The sequence below is a fragment of the Microtus ochrogaster genome (genome assembly GCF_000317375.1).
Source record: "Microtus ochrogaster isolate Prairie Vole_2 chromosome 14 unlocalized genomic scaffold, MicOch1.0 chr14_random_1, whole genome shotgun sequence".
Classification (NCBI taxonomy): Eukaryota; Metazoa; Chordata; class Mammalia; order Rodentia; family Cricetidae; genus Microtus; species Microtus ochrogaster.
Window position 1 is genome coordinate 23,179,091 of NW_004949096.1, and position 12,607 is coordinate 23,191,697.

A 12,607-nucleotide genomic window follows, 5' to 3' on the forward strand; every position below is an offset into this window, starting at 1 on the left:
CACTCGGGAGGCAGAGGCAGGCAGATCTCTGTGAGTTCGAGGCCAGCCTGGTCTACAAGAGCTAGTTCCAGGACAGGAACCAAAAAGCTACGGAGAGAAACCCTGTTTCGAAAAATCAAAAAAAACAAAAAAACAAAAAACGAGGCTGTTGTTGAGTTCTAGAGATGACTTCTGGAAACCCGGGATTCTCAACTGTGTTGCTTTCTCCTTTACCTCATCCCCGCTTTCTTACCACCTTTGTCTTTTTATCTGTCATTTTTTTCTCTCTTGATCTCTGTTTACATCTTTGGTCATTTTTAGATTTCTAAAGCAATATAGAGCCTTATTTTCTTCTATTCAAACCTAGAATATTTAAGGTCTGAATAAAAAGAAAAACAAAATGGGCACATAAATACCTACCTACTGGCTCTAGGCCCTCAGATCTATATTATTAATTTTCTATTTACTTTCATTAATTTGTCTTTGCTTTTTGTAGATCTAATTATAGTTATTTACATTTGATGGCCTCTGGTGAATCAAGTTGTCCCTCCTGTCTTTTGTATGTGGGAGGATATTCATCATTTACCCTGTCATTTCATAAATCTGTTTATAGATTCAATAGTTCAAGCTACTATGTTAAAAGTAAAATATACTTGAAAAGGCAAAATGAATGGCACTGCTGCAATACTGGCACTAGGAAAATCATAGATGCAAGGTCTAAAATGCATAACTAACTAGGAATAGTGAAAATGATTTAAAATAAATGTTTATTGCAAACTACAAACAATAATGAGTACACAAACATTTAAACACTAATTTGGGGTGAAAACTGTCTTAGATGAAGGGCTTTCTCATTTAGAAGATGCTTTATATTTCAGCGATGCAAGAACTAAAAATAAATTTCTTAAGGCTCTTACAGAGAGCACACAGAAATGGGTTCAATAAAAAGCAAGCATTTTCTATATTAAATAAAACAAAGCAACTCATGCTTGTTATTCCGCTTAAATTGTATTTTGTGGAATATAGTATAAAAAAAAACCCCTTTGTGCTTTTTCCCCTTTTAATAATATGTCTAGGAAAAAAGGAAAAGAAAGAAAACCTTTAACATTTTATTTGGTTATTTAAGAGTTCCCTTTGGAGTGGCGGTAGACAGATCTTGATATCACCATGTATAAATAAATAATATGAAGCTTCTATGTCCAGATACAATTCTGAAATCAGATAAGTGGGTTTCATTTATCTCTTATTATTTTAGTGGTAGGAGGCCAAGCTTTCCCTTCCTTCAATTGCCTGCAGTCCTCCCAAGATTGCTCCCCTGGGGCTCCCGATGGCCTGAGGGATGTATTTAGGATCTCATCAGCCCTTTTAATCTGATTGCCGGTCTACATTTGAATCTCTGCTCCTGGGTCCTCTCATAAATTGGGAGGAGCTGCATACCTGCCCCCATCACCACACATGCTGTATTTTCACCTCCCATGCCATGTCAGTTCATAACAGCTCAGGAGTTCCGCATCCCAGATGATAACTCTGCATCAGCATGTAGAGGTGTGGGCCAATGCTCTTCTCTGACTGTCAGTAATGGAAGATGCACCACACATATTTTTTTTTACTTTTTTGTGTTATTTAATAGCGTCCTGGTTCCAAGTGAGGACTACATGATTTACAAAAAGATACATGGATTGCATCAGTACATGTCTCTATTTTTAAACAAATATTTGCTTAACACTTAAAATATGCTAAGAATTGGGCTAGACATTAAAAACACAAAGATGAATAAATGTGTTTCCTGCCTTCAAAACCTCACAGACAAGGAAAGAGATAGTCATGTACATAAATTACTGTAATAATGCACAGCCCAAAATACTTTAAGTTTCAAATTCTACTTAGGCAGCACAGAGGATGAATATACTATCAAATGTAAGGAAGTTAGCTATGGTCAAGTTGGATACCACATAACAACCAGATTTCATACAGTCTCGGAAGGAAGAATATGAGAAAATAGAAGGAAGTCATCTTAAGTAAAAAACACATTTGCAGAGGAAAAACCACGACTCTCAATAGCTTGATGTGTAGGGGTCAATGAGCCCACCCCTAAAGCTGGATGTTACAAATATCCATGAAGCAATAATAATATATGTGTTCAGTATCAAGATTTCCTCAACATATTAGATACCAGAAATCCCGTAGCAATGCAGAATAAAACATGACTCCCAGAATCCTAGATCACTACACTATTCCTTAAGGGACCAGGTGATGAGGCAACTCGGGCACAGGGCACTTATTTCAAAGTAAAGACTATGCTGGGGCTAGAGAGATGGGTCCATGGTTAAGGACACTGGCGACATTGATTTCTCTTCCAGAGGACCCAGGGTCAGTTGCCAATACCCATATGGCAGATCAAAACCATCTATAATTCTATCTATAACCCCAGTACTGGGAATTGGACAACATTTTCGGGCTTCCCTGGGCACCAGGCACACATGTCCTGCACATTCAGAAATGGAGGCAAATCACTGATATGTATGAAGTAAAAATAAAGGACATATCATGCCCTTGCCTAAACTGTCATAGGATAGAGAAGAATTTGTAGAAATGAAAGAACTGCAGTTCTTCACAGAGTTAACCTCTAAAAACTATACCATTTGAGTGTACTCCTTCCTGAGGGTCTGTATGTGGTTAACTGTTAGAAGGGAGAGAAGTTTCCCTAACCATTGGTAGGGTGCCCATGCTCCTGGAAATGAAGACTCAGCTAGACATCTATAAATAGGCCTAGTGAATTCCGTCAGGCCACACATGCCCACACCAGTATTTTAAATAGGATGACTACTTGGGTGGAGGAAGAGCATTAGCAAGAGAGGCATGGAGTAATGGTGTATATGCGGTGTGTATGCGTGACGTGTATGTATGTGTGGTGTGTGCCTGCCGGTGTTAACATCATTGAAATATGTTATACACATGTATAAAATATCATATTGACACCTATTGTTAAGTATAGATAATATATGTCAACAAAACATTTTTTTTTAATAGCAAACACGAGAAAAATCATTCTGCCCTAGATTCTACTTTCTTTTGTTCCTTTGTATCCATTGGGACACTTGTAACAATAAGCTTTTAGCCTCACAGAGAACTGTAATCTGCTATTCTTATCAGTGTGTTTTGATTTACTAAGCCTTATAATAATTCACTTTGCCCCTTCAATAGCTCATGTTCCAGAGTTCCTCTTCATAGCGATATGTAAAGGCCCTCAATTCTCTAAGCCCTTTCTTCCCCTACCACATCTGCCCTGCAAACCACAATGATGAATTCAATCACGTGTTTCCTCTGGGCCAGTGAGTGTCCTAGTTGCATCTCTGTTGGTGTCATAAAATATTCTGACAGAAAGCAACTTAGGGACAAAGGATGCATATAAGCTTCCAATTCCAGGTTGCAGTCTCTCATTCTGGGGGCTTCACAAAGGCATGGTCTTGAAGTAGCCAGTCACAACAAACACACAGGAAGAGCAGAGAGAAATAAAACAGTCCAGCTTACTGCTACTCTGTCTCTACTTCTGGATAATCAATAGATCAAAGCCTTGGAATAGTGACACCCACTTTCAGGCTGGATCTCCCTACATCAATTAGGGCAATCAAAGTAATAATATACCATAGACATATAAGAGGCTAATATGATCTCAAAAATTATTCTTTGACACTCTCGTCCCAGGTGACTCTAGGTTACATCAAGTTGATATTTAAAGCCAACCATCACAGCCAGCATCCATCTGGCTAAGCTCTGCTCACAAAAGTCTTTAAGAAAGCAGATAGTCTTGGTGTGAATTAAGGGTCACTGGCTTCAAAAGCTATCACAGAATCTTGAGACCTTTCTCATAACAGTGACTACCTACTTCTCTATACCTAGAGTTGTCTATTCCCTTAGTTCTATTGCCTTAGTTCACTGAAGAAGTAGAAGCCCCACAATATTTTTCCCATTGTCTTCTCATTTATAAATCTGCATCTACAATAAATACAGTCTTACAAACATATTGTCTCTTACTGGAGAAAGTAGAATTTCTTTCAAAATCATTTTTAGTGTTTTGTGATACTACCTTTTTATTTTAACATCTCTTTTCTCTTGTTTCTTTGTTTACTTCTCCGTGATGAAACAACTCCATTGTTGAATTGTTGAATGCTCTGATGTGTTTCACAGGGTTCCATTCCTAACACCAAAAGATTTTGTGTCTTTTTTAATAGTCACAATTTTAAATGGGGCAGTTGATAAGCAGAACACAACCTTGAGCACATAGTGTGACTTTAGAAAAATTATGACTCTGGGGTGATTTTTGTCAAATGGTGATTTTTTTTTCAGTTTTTCTTAAAATCGTACCTCGGTTCTCTTATTTTACCCTTTGATAGAAAAAACAACGCATTATTTTTTTCACATTTTACAAAACATTAGAGACATGAGACAGTGACAGAATTATTTTATGTGGCTCAATGTAGCAGGCAAGATCTTTCCTGAGAAGTGTGTAGAATGTGTTCTTATAATGGAGCCAAAGATGACGACTTCATCTTTTAGTTCATTTATTTGTTCCTGGCCACTCAGCCTACTTTCTTTATGATGTTTTCAATTTCTCACCAATAATATTAGACATTCTCATGCTTTAAGCGGTGGCATCCTCTTGTAGATTACAGCTCTTAACTTTGTAGATAGCATGTATACCATTATTCCAAATAAAGGGTCTACATGGCTTCTCCTTTTGGAACTATACAAGAGTCTCATACTCTGGCACCTCAAAAGTATCTCTTGACTGCTCCCCAATCCTGCCCTAAATCTGCTGCTTTTGTGTAGTGTATCATAATAAGTAGTACTTTGATTTTTTTCTGTAACACAAATGAAAACACGGGAATCATTTTTAAATATTTTATTTTTAATTTATAATATAATTACATCATTTCTCCCCTTTCTTTCATCCCTTCAACCCCCATGAGCACTCCCTTGTTTTTTCTCAAACTCATAACCTTTTCCCTTTAATTATTATTATATAGATGTATATATTTCTAAATATATTAATCCAACATGTCTAGTCCATACAATTCTGTCTATATGTATATGATCTCAGTATTGGATAACCAGTTGGTGACCTCTGTCCTGATATAGAGCATTTCTCCCTCTCTCAGATTTTCCCAGTTGTCTTTAGTACTTTGTCTAGAATTGAGGCTCCACAAGCTTTCCATCTTCCATGTCAGCATGTCCATTGGTATAGGTCATGTTTACGTAGCCATGTTGGTGAGATTTCACAGGTCATCTCTGACATTTCTAGTAGACACAATCTCACAGAAACCTTTCTACTTCTTTGCCCCTATTCCCAATGATCCCCAATTAGATGCAGAAATTGTGTTATAGATTGATCAGTTGAGCCTTATGGAATACACTATTTCCTGTTCTCTGAATTTTGTTCAATTTGGGTTTTCTATAATGGTCTCCATTTGTGGCAAAAGAAGTTTCTCTGACAAAAAGTGAAAACCATTCTCTTCTCTACAAATATAAGAAAAAATATGTAGAATATAGTTAGGAATTGTGCTGGTGTCGTAAAGTGGTGGTTGTACGTTCACATCCAAGAGCCATACTTTACCAGCCTTGGTTATTTGGAAAGATTTTCAGTACAAAGCATGATTTCCCTCGTGTTGAATGAGCCTAAGTTTCAATTAGTGAGTTGTTGGTCATCCTCTAAGTAAACATGACACTGACACTATTGTACCCTTTGTATTATCACGCCATGTTGATAATTGTTGTGGATCATGTCATGGTAAGCGTCATAGTTGGGTGGGTCTTCTGTTTGCTTCCCTCCCTCAGAGGCTTGCAGAGTACCCTCTGGAACCGTAAAAACTAGTCCTCAGAGGGGAAACGTTGAGGTAAGAGCCATATTTAAAGGCCATGTGCTCTTTTTATGAGCTTTCAATCCACCAGAGAATTCTATTTATCAATAACCTAAGTTGTACTTCAAATATCAACTGCAGTAAGAATCTGTTTGCATTTTATATCTCTTAAAATTCACTCTGCACACAGCCTGAGTAATCTTGCAAAAACATGAATCAGATTTTATTACTCTAATAATTGAGGACTTAATTGTTTTCATATAATCTTTAAAGTAGGTAAAAATTTAGTTTGCTTTTCTTGAGAATTGCCCTGGTTTATACCTGTTGCTCTAGCTTCATTCTGAACAGCATTTATTCCAGTTCTTCAAAGTGTCCTACTTGGATAGTAAATTATATAGTCATCCCAATTTTAAAACACAAAATTTCTGTCACCTACTTTTCCTGTCTCACATTACTGTGCACTATCCATCTTGACAGTACTGATCTTTTCTGCTTCTAAGTCCTTGCACATCCTGTTACCATGGATATAACAAATTTATCCCTTTTTTGGCTCTCTGTTGCACTTTGCCAACTATATAATTAAGTCCACTTTCTACAAGAGACATTTCTCTGTTCGCATATGATAATTTTAATAGTAACTTTATGATTTGTTGTATCTCCCCTAACAAAATTGTAAAGGCACTTGTGCATTTACTACATGTATGTGCTTTTCAGCCCATACAATGACCTTTATGAGAGGGAAGTAAACCATATTGTCCTTTTAGCAAAGCATATTGCATCTAGTATAGTCCTGAATTGAGTTGTGGGTGTTCTCTACTATTGCTGAAAGAATGGAGAATACAGGAGCAAGAAATGACAAACTCAATAAACTCTTCCAAACCTGCACAAATATAAAACCACCAATCTCTGATTTTGTTGAATGCAATAAGAAATGGATACCAGATGTCAATATGTGAACCACCCATAGATATGTTGAGACCATTGTGAAAATTAATCTAAAATTATGCAGATATGGTATTATAAATGCTTGTGTAATTGATGGAGCTTCAGTAAGTCTGTGAAAACAGTAAATTAAATAGGATAAAATAATGAAACTTCAGATTAGGAATAAAGAACATTCATATGAGATAACAAATCAAATTATTCTTTGGTTAAGGATCATAGGTTAAAGAAATTTTAGAGCCAGCAGGGCCATGGACATGAACCAATTTACTTGACTAATTATGTAGCAAACCACCATAGAAATTAAGTTAAAATGATAAAGTCCACAATGATGAATGGTTTTTGTGCTTCTATACAATCACAGAAATCTTTCCCAAAAGTATTTGTTATCTTATTGGGAACTAACATAAAATCTAATGACTATGCAGTAGACAATGTATTTCTTAAGTGATGTAAATGGACACACTCTTGTCTATTTGAAGCTGGCTTTGGTAAAATCTTCCTGACTAAGGCTAATCCTCTATACTCCACTATTTTTGCTTCAGGAAAAATTGAGATATAATGTTATAACAAAAGGCAAAATGGATTCTTAGAACCAAATTGCAAAGGTGAATTTTTAATTATACTTCACAACATTCTTTTTGATGAAACACAGTATAAAATTCACCATAAAGTTAATAGATTATTTTCTTTAATGAAAATGCATCTTTTGAGTCTCCCTTTAGATGGACATTTTTTACTCTCTCCCACAGCATTTTTGAGTGACAGATTCACAATCACCTTTATGACCTTTAAGAACTATAAAAACAAACATAGTTATACAGGGTTACTTGTTTTAAAGGGTTAGTTAAAGTTCCAAAAGGATATGTTGCATTTTTGATATACTGCAGGTGTGCATTTTTATGTGTTTGTATTATGTGCACATAAGAACACATGCCTATAGAGACCAGAAGAGGACATCTGATCTCCTGGGACTGGGGTTAGAGACAATTGTCAACTATCTGATGTGTGTGCTGGGAACCCAACTCAGATCCTCCGCAAGAGTAGGGCACACTTTTAATGACTGAGCCATCTCTTTGGCCCCTGAATACTTTGTTTAGTGTATGAAAATTATGTGCACTTTATAGGAAGTTCATGTCTCTTGTATTTCAAAATAGGGACAAAGAATTTGCTATCTCTCCACTCCAAACTGGAAAGTCACATCCTAAGAGGCATGTCGTCTGGTGAAAAGGTTTATGACAGCTGTGTGGCAACAGCTACAAGGGCAGCATGAGTGTGTACAGTCCCTATTACACCAGTGCAAATATCCCATCAGAACGTTGAAACATGAGGCCAAGTGCTTTCCATAGGCTTTCCTTCCCTCGGACATTCCTTCCCTCCTCCGTGCTCCGCACATGTGACACCATACACAGCAACTCACAGATGTACACAGGCAGCGTTACTTCTCTAGCTCTCCCATATGAATATGGTCTGCCAGTTTTGATGCTGATTCTGGTTTTAATAAATATGAAAATCATTTTTACATGTTTAAATATGAACGGTAAGGAATTTAAACACTCACAGAAGGTATTTAAAAGAACAACGTCTTTACAATAAAAATACTTGTCAAGGAGCCTCAAGAACGCAATGCGTGACTGGAGTGGAGAGATGGATATGGAAGGAATTAGTTATGCATCAAGACATTTCGAATGCAGGACATTACTTTCAAATTGGAAAGCTTACCATGCCCCACCCTGAAATGGAAGGCAGCGTGTAGCAGTTATGTGAACAATGACTTTGAAGGCTGCTAACAGCCCCATGTGAGGCTTTTTATTACAAAGGCCCTAGTTCAGATATGTCAGGTTTAACTTGAAATTGGAATTTCTTCCATAGAAGTCAGGGCTCGACTTCTTTTCTGGAGTATTTTGGTTTCCCTTGTTTGGAGGTCGGGTGACTAATGATGCCCTGGAAGCGATTAACTTAAAAAGCAGCAGCTAAGAGCATTTGATTCTCCTTTGATGAAGTGTGAACACTAGATCCTTTCCCCCACAGTGGAGCTGGACTAAGCTGGCTCCGAGGGAAGGGAGAGAGTGGGAGCCGAGAGGTGGGGGTGTACATTCATCACAGCCCTTTATCTCTCCGAAGCTATTTCAAGTGATCACTTGTGGAAGCCGCTGATAGTCAATCTCCTATTTTCACTCTGCATTTGACATCAAGGTTGTCAATACGACATAATCGTCTCTGTCAAAAGCATCATTCATTTCCAAACTGCAGAGTTATTTACAGTCTTGTCTTCACTCAATGTAACACCACCACTCAACACTCAGCTGTCCTCTCTTGGTTCTGACTAAACATTCGGGCAGACTTCGAGAGAAACTCTATTTTAGGTTAGGCTAACAACCTGAAAATGAACCCAGAAAGAAAAACTTCTTCCCTTGTCCAAATACCATTTGGACAAATGGATAAAGTTTTTTTTTCATGAAAACTGGCATTTCGAAATGAGTTCTGTTTGCTCAGAGACACGGTGCTGAAAAGTGACATTTATAATGACAGCAATATGGATCCCCATTAACAAAGACTGGGTCATATTGTACTCTAATTATAACCATTTTAAGAGTGTGTGTATGTGTGTGTGCGTGTCTGCATGTGTGTGTGTGTGTGTGTGTGTGTGTATGTGTGTGTTTAATTTAGAAATCAATTAGAGTAACACAGCTCTGTTTACAGAAACATGGCTGCTATGGGCCTTTGATTACAGTTAAATAGAAAATACTGTGAGGAAAACGTAGTCTCGTGTGTCTGAGAGCCGGGATGAGTAGCTCTTGACTTGCTGTGTTCTGCACAGCCAGCAAAGTCCTAAAAGCTGTGCCGCATATGAAGAAATGACGCTGATCCAAAGAAGCAGGGGCTAATGGGAATCAGGCAGCATTCTTTAAAGGCTTTGGCTCCCTCATCTCTTTCATCTTCTCTCTAGGAGAATAAATCTTAGTATAACCAAAACTTTGTATTTCCCAACGGCACCTCTTAGGTCTTTCTTTTCTGCTAGCAGAAGACATAACAATGGCTCAAAAGGGAGGGATGAACTTGGGGAAACTCTGAAGCTGTTTTCAAGCTCACTTGACAAGTAGAAGTTTGGCTATCCAAGGGCTTCCAGAAGTTATTAATCCCCATTGTTCTTCTGAGGAGGCATATAAATATTATTACCACTCCACGTGGGGCTCCTTTCCCTCAGTATCAAATGTCTAAAGTACATGAGCTATAGAATAAATCAGACTCTCTAAGCATGGCTTTGTCATTTAAAGAAACTAAATTTTTCCTGATAGCAGAACTTTTAATATTAATAGTTACTACTAATCTTGAGACCTTTGTGCCCCAGTTACTTCCAATAGCTGATATAATTTGGGTCTCTTTTCATCTCATGAATGTGTTATCACTGTTCCCATTTTATAGATGAGGTAGCTGTACTTGACAAGGATTCAGGAATTTTCTTGGAGTGCTGTACTTGATATCAAAAGCACTGATTTTCTATGAAGTTTCTCTTCTAATCATCCCAACAACCGTAAAGTAGGAAGTACTGGTACCCTACCCACCTTTCAACAGATGAAGAAATCAACACAACATTGAACTTCAGACAACTTGCATTGTTCAATATTCTGCATGATTTTGCTGGGGTTTCAGTGTGGGTCTCTCACTTCCAAGCAATGCTTTCCTTAGCTCTAGCAACCACACCAAGAGACATGAGAGTTTAATCCTTTGCTTTTTAGTTCATGCACTCATTCCGTTTTTGTTTTCAAGCCTAACGAAAACGTAAAGAGGTTGAAGTGTTTGCATCATGGCCTGTTCATGTTTTTTTCTACGTTTCTGTGTCGCACCCTTGGTTCCCTTGGGTAGAACTAACTATCCCTGTGCTTTGTTTCAGAATTGCACCTTTCCCTCTCTGTATCGCTTGGCTTTGTCCAGCATCACTAATGCTTGTTTTTATGTCCTTCCATATAGGTTCTCCTTTTTCCTAAAGCTATGCAGGACCAGGATACAAATGCCTAAGAACAGATACTCTTTATTTTTCCTGTGTTTCCTTGTCTATTCTATTTTCACAGCATGAATTTGCTGAGACGATAGTCCCTTTGGTTCAAGTCCCATGCACCTTTTATCATGATCTTCTTAAAACCTCCACTTCCACTATTTCTTATTCATAAAGCATGAAAAAAATATTGAGCCCTGTGTTTTTCATTACGTGCACACAGTTACAGGAACTAGAAACAATATTTTCTACTCTGGAGTAACTCATACATAATAATAATTGTGAGGTCTTTTTAATGAAGACATCATTTACAGTGATTGTTACTGTCTTCATGCATGTGTCTATAATTATATGTATTATGCTGTTTCACCTTCCTGCTGCTCATGTTCTTGATTAAAATAAAAAAAACAAAAGTCCAGCTTATAAGCATTAGTTATTGAATTGTCACCTCCTCACTCTACTTATTGACAATAATTTGGAAATAGCAAACATCAAGCCTGATTTATTAGGCCATCCATTTACCATGGCCTGGGGCCACTTCTAAGTGATTAATGATGTGCGAGCTTGTTGCAGTATTAAAGAGATCAACCTGAACCCCAACTCTAAGCATAACAGCTCTTCAGAGGCTTGCAATAATTTGCTTATTTTTCTATCTGGGATAGCAACAATTAAATAAGTTAATCGCTGTTGCTCTTCACCTTTTCTAAACAGACTTAGAGAATCCAAATTTTAATAGTATACTTCTATTGAAGATACGGATATTTTCTGAGATGTTTTAGCCAGTGGTTAGCAATCTTAGATTGTACACAGTTGTACAATTCTAAATATATAAAGGAGAGAATCCTTCTGGGGAAATTTTATTCAAAATATCATAAATATGTAGCTACACCAGAACCCTTCTTTCATTATAGCTTTCATTTTAACAGAGATTTACAGTCTGTCATTCCTTTTTCAAACGCATTGTGTTTTACTTATTTTTTTTTTTTTATCAAGGTAGCTAGAGCAAGTAATGTTGGAAATGGAAGAAGTCTACTGAATGGAAGATGGTTTTCCAAGGTCATCGACTGACCTAGGGCTGGCATCGAGGTTGGATTTCTAGTTTTGGATCTTCTTATCCCACTGTTTACATCAGAAATGCATCACATCACATGAAGGTCACTCTTTAATTGTTTAAATAATATTTATATCACACTCTGTTTAGTTTGGCGTGATGGAAAAAAAAAGATGTTTTGATTAATTTTCTTCCTGGTTTCTAATTTCCAATGAATTCAAACCAGAAGAATATATAGTAAACACCATGAAAGTATTTCAATTTTAATCCAAAAGATTTCTTAATACCATAAACTACTCAAGGATTATAATTTTCCATTAGATTTCACTATCTTGTAGAGATATCAGCTAAGAGATTCACAACACACCCATATATGGGTGACATTGCCTACTGACTACCAAATATAAATAAACCATAAAGTAATAAAAGATACAGTTTATCAGCACAAATATATTTTAAATATTATCGGGGAATGTGGGGTTCCCATTTTGGGTTTGTAGCGTCGTTAATAAAATAATTTAAAAACAGAATCAGGAGAAAACTTCAGAACAATTTTATCGCGGTTCAGGGGAACAACCAGGCGGGCAGGCTGGAAAATTTGCCAGATGCCAAGAAGGGAAGCAGAAGAGCCAGGTTCCTGCATTTGAGTTAGGGTTTGAGGAAGGAGCGGGTGCAGCCACGAGGCTGGCAAGTAGCTGTATGGCTGAAAGGGAGAAAGCACAGACCACACCAGAATGTATGCTCAGGTTTTCTAATCATTGTCTGCAAGTCACGGGGGTG